Source organism: Otolemur garnettii, unplaced genomic scaffold, assembly GCF_000181295.1.
Source record: "Otolemur garnettii isolate 467f Iridium unplaced genomic scaffold, OtoGar3 scaffold00005, whole genome shotgun sequence".
In the NCBI taxonomy this organism is placed as follows: domain Eukaryota; kingdom Metazoa; phylum Chordata; class Mammalia; order Primates; family Galagidae; genus Otolemur; species Otolemur garnettii.
In genome coordinates this window covers 38,348,437-38,372,818 of record NW_003852400.1, presented here as the reverse complement: position 1 = coordinate 38,372,818, position 24,382 = coordinate 38,348,437, and the positions used below count along the sequence as shown (strand labels likewise).

At 38.9% G+C, this 24,382-nt stretch overlaps 1 protein-coding gene and 1 non-coding gene across 2 annotated transcripts in view; both read right to left on the bottom strand.

Annotated features, from left to right (window-relative positions):
* The window catches only part of LOC100954042 (cAMP-specific 3',5'-cyclic phosphodiesterase 4D), a 389,004-nt gene that overhangs the window by 286,373 nt on the left and 78,249 nt on the right, over positions 1–24,382 (bottom strand). The gene's annotated exons all lie outside the window — the stretch shown is intronic.
* Positions 20,743–20,849, bottom strand: LOC111722087. The gene has a single exon (XR_002771031.1). It is a non-coding gene; the product is annotated as a U6 spliceosomal RNA (small nuclear RNA).

Below are 24,382 nucleotides of genomic sequence, written 5' to 3'. Positions count from 1 at the left end.
AAAAAAAAAAAAAAAAAAAAAGTGCTTTGAAGGCACTGGCATCAGTGCATAGCTTCCCTATGGGAGTACCTGGAAGGCGACTGTGGGGATATACAGCAATGACATACGCAGCACTTTTTTTCTAGGACGAGTTCAGGAACTTAATTGTCCAACCTTGTATATCACTAAATAATATGAACAGACTAAAGATATGATCAATCTTATCATATCAAAGATATGATCAATCTTTGAGCACGGCCGGGGCTGTGTTTGAACCCGCCACCTCCAGCATATAGGGCCAGCACCCTACCCTTTTGAGCCACAGGTGCTGCCCCAAAGTCCATATTTCAATGGCAACTTCTTCAAATTAATAATTATTTTTTAGCCTGGCTCGGTGGCGCATGCCAGTAATCCCAGCATTTAGGAGGCCACAGCAGGTGGATTGCCTGAGCTCACAGATAAATCCCAAATTCAGAGTTAATGTCTTTGCCATATTCCTTCTGGAATAATGTTTGTCATAAATAAAAACATCTAGGAGATACCACAGATTCATAGATTTAAGTCAAGTTGGTCATCAGTCGACACAACTATTTGAGAGCCAGATATAGCAGCATGGTTTTGGAATAGACAATTATATACTGAACTATTTTAACTTGTAGAGAAAGGACAGATTTAAGTGTCTGAGGTTAGTAAAAAACCTTTACTCCTCTTTTCCTTCCACAATCTATAGCGAGGGAGGAAGACGCCCACTGTGAAATGGGGATGAAGGGGTAGGGAGAGAAGCTAGAGATTGAGAGAGAAGAAGAAGAAAGGGGAAGGAGGAAGAAGAAAGGAGAGAACCTCTGAGAAGGTTTAAAATGAGTCCAGACCTTTCATAATCGCTTATCTATTTCATCAAAAGGCACATAAGGATGACAGCTCAAATCCCCATGTTATGAATGTGTGTCACATCACAGCTCTGGGACTTTGTAATCACCAAGGCAGACTATGGCTCTGGATTTCGAATCAGCACAATTGTAAAGTTGATGAAATGTGGAAAAGGACATTGTTCTTTATTTACATGTATATGATTACCAAAGGGAGACCATTAAAAGATACTGCCTGGGCTCCTTTCGTCTTTGAGCACGGCACACATTTTTTAAGTTATAGTGATAGCTTCAATAGTTAATGATCGTGTTCTAGAACAAGTAAGTGCAGCCATATTGGGGGACTGAAATGAAGAAAAAGGAAACAAATGTGTAAAGGATTACATGCCTCATAAAGCTCAGAGTAAATTTTCACCTTGCTGTTGATGTGTATGCAACCCATGCTCAGGTGGGTAGAAGGAGAAGTGGGGAAACGATCTTAGCTTACATGGAAGACGGGAAGGCTGTTCATTGTTTAAAACTACCTGTTAACTTATCCGCAGACACAGCTCTGCACCGTAAATTCTAGAATGTGGTCAGTGTCAGTTCCAGCTGGACCTGGATGGAGGAAACCATCCACACCAGGCGTCATTGAGGATGGCTGTGAAAGCTGGCGTGGTGAGGGCACTGAGGCAAACGGACACCACAGTAAGCACTGGGCACCTGCCTTCTCCAGCTCTGTGAAAACATCCGCCATCTTACACGTGGGCGGACACACAGAGATGAGAAAGGCTGTCCTTAGACACTTAGCTCCAAAGCTTGCTGCCAGGCTAAAGTGCTGCCCTCCTGTATCAATGGAGAATTTCCAAGTCTACGCTAGAGAAGAGGCTGTGGTCACTCCAGAGGCACTGGTCACAGCCTCCGTGCGACAGGCAGATGCCACAGCCAGCAGCTGCTGACCCACGCTGATAATTTGAGACCGAGCAGCTGGTGACATGCTCTCTCCACATGGCAGCTGCCTCTAGCAAGCCAGTGCATGTCTGGGCCAAAGATGATGTTCTTGGGCATTTGCCTAGATGTTGAGAGCACCCACTGGCTTGGTGGGCACCAGTTGCACCCCTCTCTATACGAGGCAAGGAGAGCTCACATCTATGTGATGCCTGCCTTCTGCAGTCAGGGGGAGGCTAGCTAATAATGTTTATATCGCTTTATCAAACTCACTTAACACATCAGCAAGCTTAGATAGTAGTAACTAGGCAGGGGGCCCAGCAGGCTTCCCCAATGGCCTTTTAATTGAGAGACACATTTTAGGCCCATCCCATTTTATATGTCTGCAGCATGACACCCCAAATTAGTTAGGCACACTAGCCTAACGAAGGGCCACCACCCCTTCTGTCACACAAATTATGTCTGACAGAATCTGTAGAGACCAGCTCTCTCCCTGTGCGAGAACCTGGCTGGCCAGGCCCACAGGGAACTCAGAGGAAGACCTCATGAGGACACTGGAGACACGGGTGACACGAGGGCAGGAGATGCAATGTGCCCTCGGAGGAAATGAAAAGCCCTAAAGCCCAAAGCATTTCCCTTCATTTTTTCCATGAGGTTCCCTTGAGGTTACGCAGCTGGACATTCTCAGAGCGGGGGGCAGGCTGGCTTACTAGGAACTATTCCTTCCACCTCAGACAGAGTCAGATCCGGTCATGATGGCAGCTCAACGCTCCTCACGCCCAGGCGTGTGCTATATTCTCAGATCTTAACCTCTTAAAAGGCAAGAAGGTGAGAAAACATGGGAATCTTGTTCCTGCCACTTATTTCACTCCTTTTAAGGATAGTTCTCCTTTATATGTGAAATCAGCCTGAAGTAATTGAGCTTTGACAAGCAACAGAGGAAGGGATGGATTTTGAAATTAACGGACAGCATATACCTTGAGAAGAAATAAGTAATAAACACTTTAGTATAAGCCACGTAGTTTTCTGGTTGGGGCACACTCGAGGTATTTTTATGAATGTAACATGGTTTATTGATAAACCAGTGAGTTGTTTCAAAGTAGTGTTTTCTATCATATTAAAGGAAGTCTACACTAAAAATACTAATAGCAGTAGCATCAAATACGACCTGTAGCCATCACCCACTATGTATTTCATCCACACTTTACAGAAGAGAAAATTGAGGCAGAGCACTGTCGAACAACCTGCTTAGGCTGGGGGATCTTGGAGGTGTAGCTACTTACAGAATATACACAATACAGTTAAGTTGAAACTACTTCAAATACACCAAAGGAACCATTCAAAAAAAGAAGAAAACAGTTTTGAAAGGGGAGGAAATATTTTCTTATAGTCATTGAAGCAGAAAGCACAATAGCACATTCACAGACTGATGACAACTTATAGAAAGAGCAAGTATATAAAGAAATATGAAAAACTATTCACAATAGGTAGTATAATAGACTAAACTTATTTTACTTCTTTTTCCACAATTTCTGGATTTTTATATATATATATGTACATATATTTTGCAATTAACCACAACCTGTTAAATACATAAACTGTAAGCCCAGACTCGCCCAAGGTGACTGCTGATGCCAGAGAATTTCAGCTCACTCTAGATCAGTAGTTCCCAATCTTCCTAATGCTGAAGCCTTTTAAGACAGTTCCTGTGGGTCTTGACCCACAGGTTGAGAACTGCTGGTGAATTTTTATGATCTTTTATTTTATAACCAATAAAGTGATAAATTCTTCTTCCTTTATCTTAAAAAAAAAAGACCCTAGTCTTTATGTTTATTTTGGGAGTCATGAGTTAAGACAACACACATAGAAAAAAAGCATAGGTTATCAAATATGAACAATATTTATTTAAAACACAAAGTCACTGCCTTCAGAATGTTCTAATCTAAGGAAGGATAAGTCAAGCTCATCATAGAGCTGGTACAACATCCTTAGACTATACACACACACACACACACACACACACACACATGTATATAGTTGCTTATATAGTTGTTTTTTCAGACCTTTCTTCTTCCCCATTTAAACAATACCACTTTGTCAGGAAATTAAACAAGGAAAATGGTTTGAGGTTGACTGTAAACTCTGAATATTTGAATTCTAATTTGTTCATAAATTCCGGGAAAAAAAATCTGCCCTCCTGGTATAATACTCTCAAAGCAAATGGAATCCATCAGGCATGAAAAACTAATCTCTGACCTTTAATGGTAATTTTACCTATTGAAAAAAGTTTCAAACACTCTGTTGTAGAAAGGAAATAGACTTTTGCTCAGAGTCTGGAGACTCTGGCTCAGCTGACAGTAATTTTCCATTGATGGGGAGAAAAATCATGGAAATTACATAGCTATGGTTGGCTTTGGACTGGTCCTCTATAAACTATAGCCATAATTCAGTGCTTTATTCCTTTGTGTGGCTGAAATCTCAACAAAGTCTCCATAAGAAGTTGTTACCAATATCTTCTAGGTTACCTAAAATCACTATATGACAGGCAGTTGATTCACCAACTATATATTTTATGTACTTTCGCTGCTTATTTAACCCGAGCAGTTAAAATTCTACTGGGAAAAGCAATAAAGTACTCTGTTCTAAAATTGTTTCTACACATACTGCAATAAGAGGTTTTCAATGACTTTAAAATTTCCATATCAGGCAAAGTTTTAGAAATGTATTTTTCCAAACGCAGGTGGGAGGATACCTTCTAAACCCTGAGTCAGTTCTATAGGAACCAAGAGAAACACCAAAAAGAAATAAAATAAAACTCTTCACACCATCTCTAAGGCAATGAAACAAAACTCCCTCCAAGGGTTGGTGGAGGAGCCAGCCAGTCCACATTCACAAATGGTGGGATAGTTCTCTTCACACTCCCAGCCATACCTTTCGGAGTCTCTCGGACCCACCTTGCACTCTTTGTTTTCCAGAGTCCCCTAAGATCCAGGCATCAACTTCCCAAAGTGTGTGTGTCCATGCGGCAGGCAAACACACTTATTAACAGTGAGGTACTGATAAGGTGAGGAAAATGCTAACCCAACAGGCTAAATGAATTGATAAAGTAAAGCACTTAGAATAGTACCTGGTACTTGGTCTGGAAATAGGCTATATATAATATCAAAAAGGACTTTTTCTGTATGTTAAAATATAAACCATAATCTATGTTTCCAGACTTTATATTCATCCCAAACTGGAAGTATAAGCTATTATTTGTGAGAAAACTGACTAAAAGAAGACAGGATGAAATACTGTTAATCATAAAAACTTACTGAATTGTAACTTAGAAGCTTTTACCTATAATTATACTCCTTTGATATAATTCACTATCCACATTTTATCTCCAGCAACCTGTAAAGAAAACCTTTAAGTTTCAAGATTGCTAAACATCTCTAAAATTCAAAAATCATTTTATGAACAGAGCACAGGGAGACATGACGGATCTGTGAAACAAAAAAAGTTGGTCCTATGACAGAATTGATAGACCTCTTGCTTAGGTTAACCAGGAATAAAAGAGAAAGGACCCAAATAAGCTCAGTCAGAATTGAAAAAGGAGATATTACAACAGATGCCACAGAAAGACAAAATAGCATCTGTGAATACTGTGAAAATCTCCATGCACCCAAACTCAAAAACTTAGAGGAAATGGATAAATTCCTGGAAACACATGAACTCCAAAGATGCAGTCAGGAAGAAACAGAACACCTGAACAGCCCAAAAATGAGCAAAGAGATTGAAGCTATAATGAAAAAGCTTCCAACAACAATAAAAAGCCCCAGACCAGATGGATTCACAGCCAAATTTTACTAGACCTACGAAGAGTTATGAAAATCAAAAAGTCATGGGTATAAAAATCTGATTAAGAAAGAATAATTTATTAATAATTACTGGCATGTTAAAATAGTAAAATTAGAACACTCATATTTCCCTTTCCAATCTCCCTCCCTTCCTCCTCTTTTCTCCCTGTTTAATTTATTATTCACCAAAAACATACCACTCAATTAAGCAACAATTACTTATTGCAGGCTTTTGTTGTTTTTTCATTAAAACAAACCAACTAAGTAATCTGTTTTTCAACAGATAAATTTGTTTGTTGAAAGTAAAATAAACATATTCAATTTCCAAAGTCTATTGCTCAAAGGACGACCCCTCCCGGGGTTAAGTGCAGGAAAACACTTAACTCAGGGATGGAACACAGGGTCCAGTGACATTCATATTAAACTTGACCTGACTCTGTCTGTACTTTGCTCAGTCTCAGTTCATTACTGGCCTGTTGAGCTTTCATGTACTCTAGTTTCCCTTCTTCTCTGGGTGCCCTCAGGGTTTTTCACATTACATCTGCCATGTTACCTAGCCCATGTCTTCTCCCTGGCTCGCCAGGAGCACACTTCCAGAAACTGGCCTTGATCAGGACTTCTTCCTGTGACTTGGCAATGATGAATCTTCCCATCTATTTCACTATTTGGAAAAAATATTTTATGCTCATGGTTGTGATCAAATGTTCCAAGCACAATTCCTATGACAGCGAGTAACTGAGGGTTTCAGTAGAATTTAATGTGCAAAGGATTAAACATGAATATGAAGCATCCAGGATCCTGCTCCTCTTGTCTTTGTATTCTCAAAGTTCTTTTCCCTTGTCTCTCAGATATCTCCTTAAGTATTGAGAAGAGTCTAGAATGGGAAAATAGTCATAAAAGAGAATCAAGGATTTTGTTCTAAAGTCTCTATGGGACAGTGCAGAAAGGAACCTTAGGAATGAACTATGCATGGAAAGGCACCCCTTTCCCTCACTGAAGGTGCTTTCCTGAAGCCACACATAAAATGAGAAAAATTGGGAAGTATAGAGAAGCAGGAGGGTGCTCTCCCAGTCATTATATGACCATGCCACCAGACATCTTTTAAAAGACAACCTTCTAAAAGCAGAGTATACACACACGGCCTACTCAAGCCATGGGACTATTTGGGCTTGCAAACTTTCAGATTGATTAAACACAATCTAAGTCACATATTTTTGATTCAGGAATTTTACAAATGGCTAGAATCCCTTGCTTATTGACAATCAGTTAGTGATTTAGAAATAACCTAGTTTGAGGATATCTTCAAGTCTCACGTTTGCAACTTAGTGGTGATATGAAAATTATGATAAGAAAATTGTGTCACTTCCATAGAACACATATATTCTCAGGGTTAACTAAGACACACTATTGGTACAGTAATCAGCCAATGCCTTAGTTTGGTTTTCAAAATGATGCAGAATTTTTCAAAGCTCAAAAAGTACATATTAGGGAAAATAGAGCAATCATATTTTATTGCTTTAGTTTTTGTCACTCACTCAACCTTTACCTACCCTATGGGAATGGACTGATAATGGTGATACTGTTGCATGAGACCAAAGGCAACTAATCATGCTCAGGAAATGGCCCTGGAGTAGCTCACTGCTTCTGACCAACCAGTCTAATGAGCAGTTCATGGGGCATGCCATCCCTTTGGAAAGAACAATTATAGAGCAGAAAAAAAAAGAAGTCACTCAAATTAAGATTGATCTCCTGAGTCTGTCGAACAGCCCACTGGGCACTCAATAGTTGGGAACTTTAGAGTTCCAATAGCTTTATGGCTAGTGAGTCAAATCCAATCTCTCTCTCCTTATGTCACATATTAAATTATTGTTTAGTAACTATTCACTCTTCTTCTCTTCCTTATACTCTCCTCCCTCAAGGATATTTGGCTTGGTTGGTCACATTATATCTTTTGATCAACTGAATGTGGGCGCAAATGATGCTGCTTTTCTAAACTGAGGACTTTCATAGTACCAAGTATTTCCACTTGTCATGCTTGGTGTTGTCAGTTGTGCTGATAAGAACATGCCCTGGAAAACTGGGCAAGAAGAAGTATGAGCAACAAGCATGAAGACAGCCTGTAGCCTGAGCAATACTTTCTTGACTCACCAGCAGACCTATAAGAAAGGAACAAATGCTTACAAGTACTGGTATTACTGTATGTTCCTGATGTTTTGTGGTTGCTTGTTATGTAGCATTACTCTGGCAATAACTGACAAATACACCTTGCAATAAAAGATCAACATAGATATGTGTAGTTGATTTTTCCTCTTGGGATACCAAGGTTTTTGACTGGTTCAACTAGTCCATAACATTTCTATTTTATACTACCCATTCAAGCCTACCTTAACAACCCAGACTCTCATTCCTTAATCAGGTGTCCTCAAACTACAGCCCACGGGCCACATGCAGCCCTCCAAGGACATTTATCCAGCCCGTCGTGTGTTTTTGCCACTGCTGCCTATCCTGCTAAGTCCAACCCTCCAACAGTCTGAGGGACAGTGAACTGGCCCCCTGTTTAAAAAGTTTGAAGACCCCTGCTAAATCTTCCTCATGTAGAGTATGGTGACCCCCTCCCTACAAGACCCATCTGTCTAATCTTTACATGTAAGATTCCACTAAAATTTCAATCTTTCATGAGGAATGTTAGATTCTCTTACTACTTCCCACCCAGGGAGAAGCACTTTCTTCCCTAAACACTTTCCTCCCTCTCATGTTTTATTGATCACCTTCTGCAACAGATTATAGCACTCTCAGTATTGTCCTATATTACCTACTGGTTAAAATATCCCTTAACATATCCTTAACATATAAAAGTGCTTAAGGACAGAATCTCTCTCTCGAATTTTGGACAGAATAGGCCCTTATTAGGTACAATTCTAAGTAATCTTTTTCCCTTATAAACCTATTTCTCCTTGGACATCCTAACTCAATAAAAATCATCACCATCTTCCTAGTGGCCCAAGACAGAAATCTGAGTGCTTATCGATCTCTATTTCTTTTTTTTTTCTATTATAACCTCAGAGCTCTACGTTAAATCTTTTTTTTTTTCTTTTTTCTTTTTTTTTTTTTATTGAACAGTAACTATGTACATTAATGCACTTCTAGGGTACAGTGTGGGGTTTTCACATGCAATCTGAAATACTTCCATCAACTGGTCAACACAGCCTCGATCTCTATTTCTTTCATCTCCTATTAACCAGACCCTGTTTAATCAAAACTCCTAAATATCAGTCAAATTTATTCACCTCTGCCCGACCCCACTGACATGATCTTAAAGCTCTTCACCATTTTTTCTTGGATTATTGCAACTGATTCTCATGTCTTCTACATACCTCTGGTCTTCATGCAATACAATTTTCCCCAGCAGCCAAAGATTTCTTTTTTTTTTTTTTTTTGAAGTGCATGTTTAATTATGTCATTTGCTGCTTAAAAATCTTTCACTGATTCCCCACTGCAACAGAATGAAGTGCAGGTTTCCATACGGTGTACCAGGCCTTTCTCAAGCCACAGTTTATTCTCAAGCCTCTTTCTGACCAATTCCCCAATTTGGGCTCCATGCCTCAGGCAAATTAATTTTTGTACATATCCTGAAGCTTACTCCACTGTCTCTTATTCCTAGTCATTTGTCTGTTATACTCTGTCTACCTGCTTGATACCCTCTCTCTCCTCCCACTACCCTTTCTTCAGTTAACTCCTCTTGCTCTTTATAATCTCAGGTCACATAACTCTCTCTTCAAAAGTCCACTCTGATACTCTCCTTCCTTGCTCTGGCCTGCCTCACGAGATGTCCTTCTTGTGTTTCTGCAGCATCTTGCCTTATATCCTTCCCTGGAGCACTTATTACACTGTAATTTCTGATCTACTTATAGCTGACTCTGCAGGCGCCCTAACCGAGGGCCATTCCTCCCTGCCAGATGGTTAGTGTAACTCAAGTATCCGCATACCTTTGAAGCCAGGTACTCACAGAGAGGTGGGCCTCACCCCAGTCCCCAGGAGGGACACACTGTCTCAGCTAATCAAGGAGGTACTGTCTCTGTGGGAGTGATTACTTAAGATACTGGCCCATGAAGCACTTTTGGCCAATGAGACATTGAAGGGAGATCAGCCAGGTAAAGTCCATCTGGGACAGATTTTTCCCCTGTCTCATACAAAGACATTAAAAAAAGAAGATCCTTCTGTCTCCATTGGTCATTGTTATCTGCAGAATTGTAGCAGACATCCTAAGCATGAGAATAAGCCAGAAAAATCACCAGCACTTGAGGATGGCCAAACAGAAAGACAGAAAAGACTCAGGCCTTGGCTCATGTCACTGCGTTCCTTATGTTTTAAGGCAGTTGAGTTACAATTTTCTGTGACAGCTGCAAGTTCTAACTGACATGTGCCTATCATCCTCACCACACTGAGTTAGTAAGAATTCATGCTTGCAGGTAGAACCAGGGAGGACTAAATATTTATGGAAAACATCTTAGCAGCCTGCATGGCCTTAGGGTAACTGGCATGGAAAACTATTAATGAGGTATCATACAGAGAATCAGAATTAGCTTTCTAGGAAAAGGCTATAAAAGTCCTCTGATTTTTTTCTCTGGGCCTGAGAATAAAATGAAACTATAATAGACTTTTGAAAAGTTAGGTCTAAAATGATCACAGGGATCCTGCTGTACCAAATGCAGAAGCTTCTAGAAGTGTGACCTAATTTATTTTCTTCTCTACTCTGCCTCTTGCCTTTCCATTTCCCATCTCAGCTCTGCTTTTACTTCAAAAGTTCAGTAACTTAAAAGGGGGGAAAATCCACCAACTCCAAGAAAAGGTCAAGGTGATATCCAAACCCAGTTACATTATGCTTTAATGGATTTGAACATTGAACAATGCAGGAGTATCTTTGCCTCTGCAGGATATTTTATTACAAATAGACATTTGAAAAGTTGCTTGAAAGAGAAATTATCTTCCTTCCATCACTTTTATGCTTTTAATATTAAATGCATGGCAAAGGGGCACCATGACCCGTCTATTAAATAGCAGGACTTTTCTGTTTTTCAATAAGAGAACTGACTTTTCCGTTTCATAAGGAAACTTAAGACAATGACAGGTAATATGGATAAACAAGATGATTGTTTGAGCATATTTTGTTTAAAAATGAATGGACAGTTTAGTTCCTATCATGCCACATATGGAGCCCCTGCTACATTGAAAGACATTTACTTGTAACGTTAAAAAATTTGTATAAGGTGGAAATTATGTTTTCCTTGATAGTTTGGTAGAAGGAACTACCCTTCTGAGCCCAGGTAGAACCCTCTGAGCCCGAGATTTTGATGATTTTCTTATTCACTTATTTGGGATATGTCTAAAATCATGACCATTGACTCAATTTGTCTAACAGCTATAGGTCTACTCTAGTTTCTTTTAATATCACGTTGAGTCATTTTTTGAATTTGTCTACTTTTGCATAAAATAAAACATTTAAAAGAAGCAATAATAGAGATGCTGCAGCTTTAAAAATCCATTATCATTCCCCTCCTCTTTCACGATTCTAGGGCCATACTGACTTTAGGGTAGTCTCAAGACCCAAGTAACTATTAAATACCTGAAATGTGGCTAGTCCAAATCCAGATGTGTCAAAAAATATAATAGATACTCTGGATTTTGAAAATTTAATATAAAAAATAGCTGGCTAACAATTTCATATTAACTTATTGCAATTATAAAGTTTTTGATTTACTCAGACTAAGTTCAATAAAATATATTCATAAAATTAATTTCACTTATTTTGATTTTTTTTTTTGGCCGGGCTTGGCCAGGTTTTTTTAAACCTGCCCCCTCCAGCATAGCCCAGTGCCCTACCCTTTTGAGCCACCGGTGCCACCCCAATTTCACTTATTTTTTAACTTTTAAAAATGTGGTCACTAATTAAAATTTAAAATTGTGTATGGGATGTGCATTATAGTTCCACTGGGTAGCACTGTCCTAAAGCATTCGTCAGCTCTTCTCACACTATGCCCCGGGCTGCAGTTACTGACATATATGTAGTCTCTGAAGCACCTATGATGATGGAAAAAGCATACCCTAAATAGCTGCACGGTACTGGACGGGCATATCATATTTGGGGGTCTCCATTGCTTTATCTTTAAAATAAAGGAACCACTTGAGATGATCCCAGAACTCCTTTCCTATTCTCACATATTTAAGCACTTTATCATTTCTTCAGTAGATCCCAAGTCCAGGGAATACAGCTCATGTGACAGCTCATCTCAGTTGAATAAATATTTCTGGAGCATTATCATGGGCCAGATCCTGTGATGACGTAACGTGGCATGGAAACATCTTTCAATTTATTTAGCTTTATTCCTTATTCTTGACAACTCTGAGAACTATCTATACAATGAATGCATGCATCAATATTCTGCTCCGTCTTACATATCTATTTTTTGTCTTATGTATTTAATGCAGAATGGAAAAAAGAAAAAATTCTCACACACACATACCCCCAAACTGGCTATAAATGAAATACTGAAAAATAAAAATAAAAATTGAGTTGTGGTTCTTTAGCAAAAACTCAAGTGGCTACACAACTAAATATTGGCTGCATCTGGCAGCTAAAAATGCTTTCCTCCTTCTGAAAATGGAAAATGCATTGTGATTCTAAGGAAAGAGGAGTCCACTGTTAGCCTCTTTGTCCTCTTGGAGGCTTGCCTACGGCAATAATTAGCAACAGAACTTAGGGGACCCAGGCAAGGAAGAGGAGGATGAGCAAGTGCAATGGAGCTACCTTAAGAAAACAACAGCGCCAAGCAAGAGAGCACGTGAAACCTGTCCCGGGAAAGCAGGTGGATTAGGGAGGCCAAAATACGGGAAACTGAACACCAGGAAACGGGAACCCAGCGGTATGCGCTTATGGAACGAAGTCTCCTGTTAACGTAACACATTCTCACCCTCTACTTCAGTGAAGACTTCTAAAATTATTCTAAATGTTTCTTAAAAATGCTTCTCCAATTCTGTTTGGGTTCTTAAAGTTCATTTCAGTTTTTCTTTCCAAGGTATAGAGAAAGAAATAAAGAAAAGAGTCTGATCCATTAGAAAGAGTGTAGCGCCAGCTCAATTTATAATCACCAAAATGTGGAAACAGCCTAAGTGCCCACCAACCCAGGAATGGATTAACAAGCTGTGATAGATGTATACCATGGAATACTATTCAGCCATTTAAAAGGATGGAGACTTTACATCTTTTGTATTAACCTAGATGGAAGTGGAACACATTATTCTTAGTAAAGCATCACAAGAATGGAGAAGCAAGAGTCCCATGTATTCAGTTCTGATATGAGGACAATTAATAACCTAGTACATGATGGGGGGTGGAGGAAGGGGAGAACAGAGAGATGGAAGGGGAGGAAGGTGGGAGAAGGGAACAACAGAGAGAGGGAAGAAGAGGGGTCATGGTGTGTGACATACCTCTTGGGGGTAGGACACAATTATAAGAGGGAACTTTACCTAACAAATGCTATCATTGTAACCTGGTTCTTTGTAGCCTCTATGAATTCCCAACAATGAAAAAAAAAAAAAAAGAGTACAGCACCAAGAGGCAGAAACTTAATTTTTGGTTTCAAAGCTGCTACAACTTGTGATATGAAATTAACACAACACGTGATTTAATGTTTTCTGGTCTTTTTTTTTTCCTTTGAAAAATGAGGATAACAATATTGTACTGGTTGATAAGGGGATCAAATGAGATAATGGTAAGGAAATCATTTACAAAATATAAATGTTCTATGAATGTATTTTATACGTAATTATCAGAGACGTCACTAAAATCTAGTAATATTATGTGTAGTCTCAGATCCAAAAGTGAAGACTAAGGAAAAAAAAAAAAAACAGAACAAAAATTACGTCTGTTATTAGAAATAGCACAATATGCATAAAGTATTGTTTAAAAACAGACAATAAAAGTAAATTATATAGACTCTAAAGACAGACTAGCAGGATTTGAAGTCCAACAGCCACTCACTAGCTGTGCGATTTGGGGCCTATCACTTTACCTTGATATGCCTCAGTTTTCATATCTGTAAAATGGGTATCATAATACCACATCCCTTGTGTTTGTTGTGAGGATTAAAGGACTTAATATATATAAAACATAGAATGGCACTGGCAAACATTGGGTAGTACATAAATGTAGCTGTTATTTGGGATTGGAGAGTGCATTCTACAATGCTTTAATGTACCAGTGGTTCTCCACCTTCCTCATGCCTCCTAATGCCGTGACCCTTTAATACAGTTCCTCATGTTGTGGTGACCCTCAACCATAAAATTATTTTTGTTGCTACTTCATAACTGTAATTTTGCTACTGTTATGAATTGTAATGTAAATATCTCATATGCAGGATGTATTTTCATTGTTATAAAGGGGTTGCGACCCACAGGTTGAGAACCGCTGCTCTAGGCTAACTTCCTAGCTAGGATTTGTTTTATCTTGCTTGAAGACTAGCATGAACTTCCCACATACACATCAGATGTCAGAAGTCTCTCAAGTGTGTGCTGGGAAAACAAAGAAAAGTAACTTTAGGACGTAACTCTCAAAACGATAGCCCAGACGGGCTACAATTTTCAAAAGGCTAAAAGAGAAGGCGAAACAAAATCACACTCCCATGGGCCTTGGTACCTGTGTGGCTCTTTTTTGTTTTTATATTTTCATCAGGTACTGAAACAATGACAGAAAATGTTGTATATTTGCACTGTGTTTTTAAAAATCACTTTCATATCCATTACCTTATTAGAAGTTCAGGGTCATTAACAATAGACAATGAACTTACTTTCACCCTCACATATCTCTTTAAGGAATCAAGTCAATTGAATACTTGTACTTGAGAAAAAAGGTGGGCTCTTGCCAAATATTTTCTGGCAGCTCACAGCCTACGCTTTTCATCTGAGCCAACTGCAGGCCTGGAATGGTCCAGAGCTGAGATTCTTCTGCTCACCTATGTTATAATTTGACTTCTACCCCTGGTTGTGGTGGGCCACGTGACTTCCACATGCAACTGTTGGTGGCAGGTAGATCCCTGACTGTACCTCCCTTGCAGGGGGGAAGTCCAGGTTGGATGTTTGTCCAGGGAGTCTGAGCGTGTGGGGCAGAGGAGACTGACCGTTGGGAGCTTCCTCCAGGATTTTCCCATAGGCTCCGCCCAATTGCATCATTTCATTGTTGGATTCAAAAGTGATTTTCCATGAGACAATATGTATTGGCAAGGAAAGTCTCTGACTGTTTCTTCTCTAACCTGACCAACTATTACTCAGCATTATTAATACGGAGCCTCTAAATCAGGCAAATAAAGCGCAAATGGGAATTCTATGTGAATGTTTTTATGGAACATCTGCTAAGAACTCCCCCTTACCCCCTGCCCCCGCAACCTACAGGAAAAAACATAGACATACAACTTTTAATGAGGCTGTAACTAGAATGTTTGCTATAGGAAGAAACTGTTCTCAGAATTATATTGTCTGATCAAGCTGGTCTTTTGTCTAAATACTTATTGAAATCCTTAAATATGTTATGACAAGGGAATATGTTAAATGCACATTAATCTGTAGTATGCTGGTCAGGATGCTTTAGGTATGAAGATGTATAAAACTGAACACATCTGTATTCACCCGAGGATAAAATAAGATAACGTTTACATTTATTTCTTGACTTTGGGTTCTTTTATTTTGTTCCTTTCTCCTGGAATTCACACTTAAACTGTAGGGCTTACAAAGGATGTAAAAAACCTGAAGGCAGCCTATCTTTGTCTACTTATTTGACAGCTAGATCAGGGCTAGAAACATAGGAGGTATTCAGAAATCCTCACAGAATAAATGAGTATCTGAGAAGTTTGGGTCTCTCCTCACTTCACGAACATTTTTCCAAGACATTAAGGGAAACTGATAAATGTTAGCAACAGCAAAAATGTTTTCTTTTGTAGGAACGTTAACACTAAATTATAATTGTGCAAAGTTGAAGAGTAATCTACAAATTCATTATAGAGCATTATTAAATGACTCAAAGTCATTCTATAAATAAATAATGCCATAATTTTCAAAGATTGTTGCTATCATATGTAAGCCCTCAGGATGAAAACTTGGAGGCCCATTTTTAAAACATTCATCTCATTAATTAATGAACAATATACACAAAGCATGCAAGCACTTCAGCCAAGCATTACTTTTGGGAAATCAAAAAAGACATATTAGTAACAAAAGGTAAAAGTAGAGAGTGCAATCTTGATTTAGAAAACTCATCCAAAAGTCCTAATTTTCTGCAAAGGGTAGCATTTAAGCAAAATCTGGTACAGAAGGGAAAGAGACCACTGAAGCTAATTTTCCCCTGGTAAGGTAAATATGACCCTTTCACTATTGTGAGATGGTTTAGTCTCCAAACTGGCCCCAAGCAACCTGCTCTTGGTGGCCCACCTCCTTTTGCACCATTCTCTCCCGCAGAGGGAAGGGGGAGTCTTTGAATATTTTTCCACTCCCCACTGACACTATTCAAATTTGTTCTCTGACATGCAACACTCACATAAATTCAAACCACCTTTCCCTGAGGTATGTGCCTTTTTGGTCTCACTTCTGTATTAAAAAAAGAAAACAAAAAACAAACAAACAAAAAAACCACAACTATTTTTGTTTCCTTCTCTACAGAAAGTTTAAGCCTCAGATGTCAGGAGAACAGGTCAGGAAGATACAAGGTCTTCTCTGACACTGAAATTACTTATTCAGAGCCAGTCAACCAGTTTAGCTTTGTTATGGCAGCTACTTAAAGGCATTGCAGGCTCACCATCTCATCCATGCCTTTGCATCTGATCTGACACACATTTCTGACTTCTTGATGGGGCTTTATGCTGAAAACAATCACCTCTTCAACCACATCCATCATTTTTTTTCACCCAGCCCCTGCCCCCCCCAGATAGTGCTGTTCCCAGTCTTGAGAAGTCAATTATCACTGACCCTTCTGTCTCCTCCCCCTATTGTAGGAGTTGAGATCACGTGACTTTTCCAGAAGCTATTTTCACCTCCGTGAACTGAGCTTAAAATGAAAATACCACTCGCTCTTTGTGTTACTTCTTTAGGGCTCTCATAACAAAGCACCACAGAATGGGTGGTGCAAACAATAGAAACTTATTTTCTCATATCTGGAGACTAGGAGCCCAAGATCAAGGTGTCAGCAGGGTCAAGTTCTTCTGGAGGCTGCTCTTCTTGGTTTGTACGTGATCATCGTCTCCCTGTGTTTTCACAGGATCCTGTGTGTGCACATTTGAATTTCCTTGTCTTCTAAGAACACATTTGAAGTTCCTTCTCTTATAAGGACAGACATTAGGGTATAGGGCCCACCCTAATGACCTCATTTGATCTGAAACACCTCTTTAAAGGCTCTCTCTCTAAACACAGTCACATTCAGAGGTCCTAGATATAGGACTTCAACATAGGAATTGTGGTGGGACACAACTTCACCTGGTAACACTTACATTTTCCTTATGGCACATGCTCTCAATCCAGAATGCCATTTTATTTTTCCCAGAATCATTTTGATAATCTGTAGAAAACCTAGTCCATGGCCACAGACACATTCTTTCAAAAGAAAACAAGAAAAGAAAAGAAAAAGAAAAAGCCCCTCTCTTCAGAATCCAAAGTTGAGCTGCCCCACGTTAATTGCCTCACTCCCACATTCAAGGCCTTCTACAACTTGCATTTATGTGTTCAAGTTGCCTTCCCTACAATTCCAAAACATCGTACTCTGGATTATTCCATTTCCTACTTCTGTTGCTTCCACTTAGGATTTTTTTTTCTCTCCAGGAATAGCATTACCCTTCAATGCTCTAATCAAATGCTGGTTTACTTCACTGACACTTTTGTCAGCCTGATACACACCTTCCAAATAACTATGATTCCTGCTTCCTAGAGCTACCGCCCATGAACCTGACTCTCCTATTTCATTCACCTTCCTCTGCCAATTTCCTAGTTTGCTCAACTGTAAGTATCTCCTAACAGCAGGCTCATCACACCACGGATGTTGAATAAATTATTCATTGAGTTGATTAAGGCCACTCAATTTGACCTCAATGATTTGAGGGGTTAATATGATTAAATTATCCTAAACAATTATTATTTTTTTCTTGTTTTCATCATGTTAACATAACAGAAATAATGTTTTGATGACCACAAGCCAGTAATAATTATCTTGATTACTTTTCTTCCCCAAATAATGTACATGTTTCACTTTAAATAGATATAATGTGTAGGCACATATGTATTTCATACAAAATTTTGGTGACATTCATGAAAACTGAGAGAAACGTTATTAATTATCCACATTACAGGATGGAAAACTTTGGGGTTCCTTGTGAATGACTGGCTTGCTTAATGTATCATAAGGACTCGCTTCAAGTTACTTTTGAAGTCCATATTATATGCAATATACTATAATAACAATGCAGTATTAAAGGATATATGCAAATCTTTATGTCTGCAGGTCTTATTTATGTTAATCCAAAGCTGAAAAGTCTTTATTGCTGCTTATGTGAATAATATGTATGAAAATAAATTTCTAATTTATTTTCCTCTCTTTTTCACACTTCTCCAAGGATTATCCTGTACTTGACATGAAGATCTTAGTTCTTCCTCATCTCCCTGTCCTTGGGAAACTAACAAATTGACTGCAGGCTTTAATAGCTGTACATTAATATAAGTCAAATGTGACCAACAATTTGATTGGCAAGTCCTTTTCCCCATCTCCTTTATCCTTGCTGCCTTTATTACAGAGACTGGAAAGCCAAATATTAACTTTCTTGCCCTCTTTGAATTAGGGACAACTGTTCGGCATCGTTCTGGCCAAGGAGATGTATGCTGGAGTCTTCTGGGTGTTTGAGGGAGGGCGTTTGATCCCCTGAGGCCTTCCCTGTCTGTAACGCAGACATGATGTCTGGATGGCAGCAGCCATTTGACAAGATGAGGAACAGGACAAGAAAACTGTGGGGATGCTGGCTCTGTACAAATGGTGGTGCCATCACACAATGGCTGAAACACATCCAGCTGTCACCCACATAAAAGGAAGTCCCACTTGTTCAAGTATTACAAGTCCAGGTTTCAAAGGTACTTCATAAGCAAAATCCACAACTCCAGTTTTCTAGAAAGGCCAGAAAGAAGCAAAGAAGCACCACGAAGGGCACCTCCATTATCCTCTTTATATATAAAGGGTAGTATTTTTTGCCTTTAGGGATTATTATTAACTATTATCTTTATGAACCAAGAAGGGGGGTAGTTACATTTAAAATTAGATGGAAAAAAAGGGCCTCATGATCTGCTTTTCAAGAATGAAGAAGATATAGAATGGGGTAGCCTGTTCAGTTCTGTCTGCTTCCTTTTGACATTCCCTGTGCAGAACACTTCTTAACTGTGCTCCATAGTTGGCAAAAATCCCATTCACTTGCAACAGAAATCCAGGAAGCTTAGTGTAACTTTCTCCAGCTCATTATCAAAACAATTAAAATCAGCTGCTATAATACCACTCTTAGAGATTCAGATTTTGTAATTTACGTAGCCCCAGGCAAGATTCTTTTTTATGTAGAGCTTTTAATTCTAGTCTTGCCAAGTCCTAAAGAGTTCTAATTAAAGACTCCTCAGAGAGCCTTTCCTTGATCTGCTAAATACAAGATTCTTTAGTAAATAACCTGCTAGGGTTTTTTTCTGGTAGGGATAATTTATCTGTACTTTAAAGTCCTTAATTGTATTTTACACATATCCTGAAACCCCAGAACAGTAATCTCATTAGGTAAATACAAAATTATATGTAATATGCTATAATAAAAACAATGCAGTATTAAAAGATATTTGCAAATCTTTAAGCTTGCAGGTCGTGTTTATGTTAATCCAAAGCTGTAAATCTTTATTGCTGCTTATGTGAATAATATGTTCAATGCTAAATTAGAGGGCTCTCTTTGGTACAAAGTTGACTTGTACAGGAATCATCACATCCACGTGGTTCAAAATTTAATAGTATTCTTTCTTCCAAAGTCTGATAGCCTTTGCAAAATTGGCAACTTGTTGATAATACCAACTCTAAGGGAAGGTATTAGGAGGAAGAAGCTGGAGCGGAGTGTACTTTATTTAAAGCTAGTAGCTGCGTTTGCACTGTAAGCATACTAATTACCCTGTATTTGGCTCTTAATCATGGGTATGCACACTGGGACATCTTGGGATCACCATGGTTTTACTAAGGTTTGCTGGGAAAGCAGAACCCTGTCAATATGGGAATATGACTTTAAGCAGGGCTTCGCCTCACCTCCCCATTCCTGGGGAAAAAAAGTCTTATTTTATTCTATTAGTTAATTACATTCTATATCTATCTCTCATCAAAGAGATGAACCTATAAATCAGTCAGGATGATAGAAACCACCTCTTCTTGAACTGTTACTGGTAATATTTTTCCCTCCTCTCTCCCGAAACACACTCCCCTCTTCTTTTCACTTAACAATTCCTATTTATCCTTCATTTTTCATCATAGATATTATTTCCTCCTGGAAGCTTTCATTTCCTACTTTCGTATTAATTGGTTCTTTCCTTCATGGGACTTTTATTTCCCCCTCAACGCACTCGCAGGCTGACGTGTTTGTCTCCCCTGTTCCACTGCAAGGCTCCTGAGAGCAGAAACCACCGTGACCTCAGAGCTCAGCCCCGTTCTGGCACAGGTGCTCAGAGAACACCAGGAGTCAAGATCGCAGGCGCCTTCCTGTGCTCGGAGCCTGGGAACCAGCCTAGACGAGCAGCAGCAACAGGAGTTGTTAGACAGGAAAATGCCCATTTCACAGTGGAGACAGCTGTGGAGCCTGAGAAGTGCCCGGAATCCAAGAAAAGGGAAGATGACAAAAGAATTATATCTATTCCAGGGTCATGGCGGTGGCTATTAACATTTGCCACTGAAAATATATTTTTATCTCTATAGGGGGTCAATGCTTAGTCATTATAATGGATTTGAACTACACGACCTACATTCATCACTTTTCTCTGAGGACTAACTTAAAACAAAGAGAGGTACAAGTAAAAAGAACAATGAGTTATTATTATTATTAGTTTCAAATATGGAAAGCTTCATGAATTTGTGTGTCATCCTTACACAGGAGCCATGCTAATATTCTCTGTATTGTTCCAATTTTAGTGTATGTGCGGCTGAAACAAGCACTATTATTATTATTATTACTATTATTTAAAGATTCTGCAGTACTTTTTATGTGTCTCCATCTCAGGGATGAAAGAATTGCTTCTTTAGAAAACATCTTTCTATAGAAGGACAAGGAAACTCCCGCAGATGAAAACAAGCTAGATGGCAGCAGACTGCCTTTCCATGCCTCTACGAATGAATGGACGTGAGCTTACTATCAGTCAGTGGCAGTATTGGTATAAAAAATATAAGTGGTTTAAAAGACTCCAGAGATGCATTCCTAAGCCACTTCCAGCCATTGGGAATTTTCCCCATCTATGGAATTCTGAGAAAAATGTTCTAAACTAGATATCGATGAGTCTAATCAGATAATTCTTATTCATAAACCGAGAATAAAGAATAGACCAACTTCAGTGACACTGCTGAGAGAACAAATTGGCTCAAGAAATAGCAGTGGAAAAACAAAAACAAAAACAAAAACGCCCGCGAAGGCACTTCAAGGTAATCAATTTAGTTGTATCACTTTTTGCTGTGACTGAAGAAAGCTAATTCGATCTCTGAGAGTAGCATCTTGCTGTCTGGAATTGGTACTCAGAAGCTTCAAATAAACTATTCTAATGAACTTTAAGCTGTCCTTGACAGAAAGAAGGACACAGCCAGCTCTAAGCCATTAGGGAAGGTATAATTTCACAAGGCCAGACAGCCAGGGAAAGTGATCCTTAGATGGAAGATTTTGTAGAAAAATATGTGCATTTTCCTCTCCCTTATCTATCAGTAACTTCAACAGAGAGATTTTGGGATCATTCATTTTTATTTATGACCGTTATTATATCTTTGAAAATGTTCTTTGCCGTTGTTGTGAAAAGCAAGTATGGTTAATAAAAGTTTAGCTATGGTGCCAAGCGGCCCAGCCTACAAAGCCTGGCTTACTAGCTACTTCGTAGCTATATAACCTTCAGCAAGCTGCTTACCCATCCCACCTGTGTTTTCACCACTGATTCACTCTTCCTCTTAATAAAAAGGGGAGGGCAGTGATGACTGTTCACAGCGCAGAATTGTTATGAGGTGTTAACTAAATTACTACGGAAAATGCCTGCCACGAAGTCAGGTCAATTATGCAGACTTAAGAAATAAATCTAAATCTCATTTTTTCTTCTCTTTTCCGGCCTTCCCTTCTTCCCCTGTCTTCTCCATCTTCCAAAGACCAGTCTTTAGAAGACCACCCCCCAGCCTCTCAACCCCTGACGAAGTTCTGAGATCCGGCTGCCTGGTACAAGACCCAGCCCCAGTTGGGGAGTCAGTCTGTTTACTCCATACTCAGTTTATTTTAGACAGCAAATATTCCCGGGGAAAAAGTTAACTGTGTCTAATTGCTTATTTATAATTTCTTCAGGTTTTCCTTTTTTATAATTTGTGGTGAGCAGATTCTATGCAGGAGACTATAGAAAGAACAGAGGCTTTGATTTGAGAGGGAATGTGTGTGAGGGACAGAAGGAGGGGAGATGAAGGAAGAGAGGAAGGTCTCAGAACCCAAGCTCCTGCATTACTCACTCTATTAAACCAGCCTACTCTAAGTTTGCCCAGTTCTTGGGTAAAACAAACTTATTTCTTGTTAATTGTCAACTGGTAATTTTCATTGCTTTTAAAAACATTTTTAAAAACCATTTTTAAAGACATACGTACATATGAAAAGCATTTATAAATTCCCCTCTTTAAGAATGATTGTTGAAAATAGCAGTAGTCGTCAACATCTAACATTTTAGTGGTACTTACCACGTGACAGGCACTGTGGTAAGCACTTTACATGACTATCTTACCAAACACCCCAAAAAACCTTATGACTTTGGTAGTATTATTTTAATTTACAGAGGAGGACACGGAAGCAGAGGGCATATGCAGCTGGTAACTAGTAGAATCAGCTAATAAGCCATGAACTCATCTGTTGTGACTGTAGACTTCTACGCCTCTTTTGGGTGAGCAGCAGAACTCCATCGGAGCTGCCCAGGATTCTACTAGAACACACAGTATGATGACAGAAGGTCATTTTTCCCCACCAAAGTAAGCTGGGGAATTTTGAATGGGCAAGAGGACATTTTAAGAGTCCACATGGGGCATCAGTTTAGAGATAGCAATGGCATGGGAGTCTTCCCCATCTTGTGAATCCTCTTACCGACAGGTTTCACTCCCATCTGAGGCTTTAAGAAAACACATGAGTATAAATTGTTTCTCTTGGGTATTGTGAAGGATGTTGGAAAGAAGAGACTTGGGGAAGTTCATAGATTAAATAACAAAGAACCACTGGTTTCATATATGATGTTATGCAAATATCAACGATGGCCTCTCAAGAATTATTTAAGGTTCCATTAGTCTATGATCTCCCCGGAAATTTTGCTTCCCATCATAGTACTTTATATTTCTATATCATTCCACAAATAACATATCTTCTTTGATTCTCACAGTCAACATGGATGGTGATTAGGGAAGATCACAATAGTCCTGCTTTCTAGAGGAACATAAGGCTTTATAGGGCTCAGCAGAAGAATAACCCCAACGCAGCATCTAGGCCCCAATCTTGCCAATAATGACTTTCATCAATCCAAAAGTTCTTCTGCTATATACACTCTATGGTTTTCTTGGTGAAAACAGTCTTCTCAGTGAACTAAATTCTGCATAGGAAACTAAAGGCTCAGCAGCAAACATTCTAGTTTAGTGTATGTTAAGAATCATTTACATTTATATCTAAAGCTGCTGGGTATCTGAAGAGTGTTTGGCTAAGCAGTCCTGAGAGACTGAATGTCATTAGCTCCTGTTCCTAAATGCTTTCTGTGAGGAAGGCAGAGGATCGTATTTGAATTGAAGATAATTGAAGTATGGCAGATGTAAAAGGGGTGATTAGGCTGCTCCTCAGGAACTCCAGCTCAAGGATGCAATTGCCAAGTCCCCAAGGAAGAAGATAAGGGCAAAAATGCCTAATTTGAACAGAATGGCTAGATACAACTTTTTGTTTACTTATATTCTTACAAATTACTTACTGCTATGGCAACACTTCATGAAAGTCTGTTTTCATGGTCCTTAATGGTATTTTAGCATAATTTATAGGGAAAAAAATCCTCAGAAAATAAAAAAATAATGTGAATATAAGAAATATGTTATGAAAATATCTTATGAAATATATTATGAAACTTTTGTCTGTTATGTAACTAGTGCTAACTTTACAACCCTTTAGGTTTCTGATGGTGATAATATATTTATCTTACCATTGCTTTTCCAAATCCCAAGTCCTTTTTTATAGAAACGTAGCTTCAACTAGAAGGCAAGTCTTCCTTTTTATAGAATGCAAACAGAGCTCCAGACGGTGATAAGCCTCACTACAGGTTTCTTTGAATCCCTCTGGACCATACATTATGGATATAAGAATAACTAAGACATGTATCCAAGAACATATATTTTTAAATTCTAAATTTGGTTTGATTTTTCTGATTAAGCTAAAAATGAGCCATTTGAGCATCAAATTACATATTTTACTGAATATTTTACATTTTCTCAAGGTCATT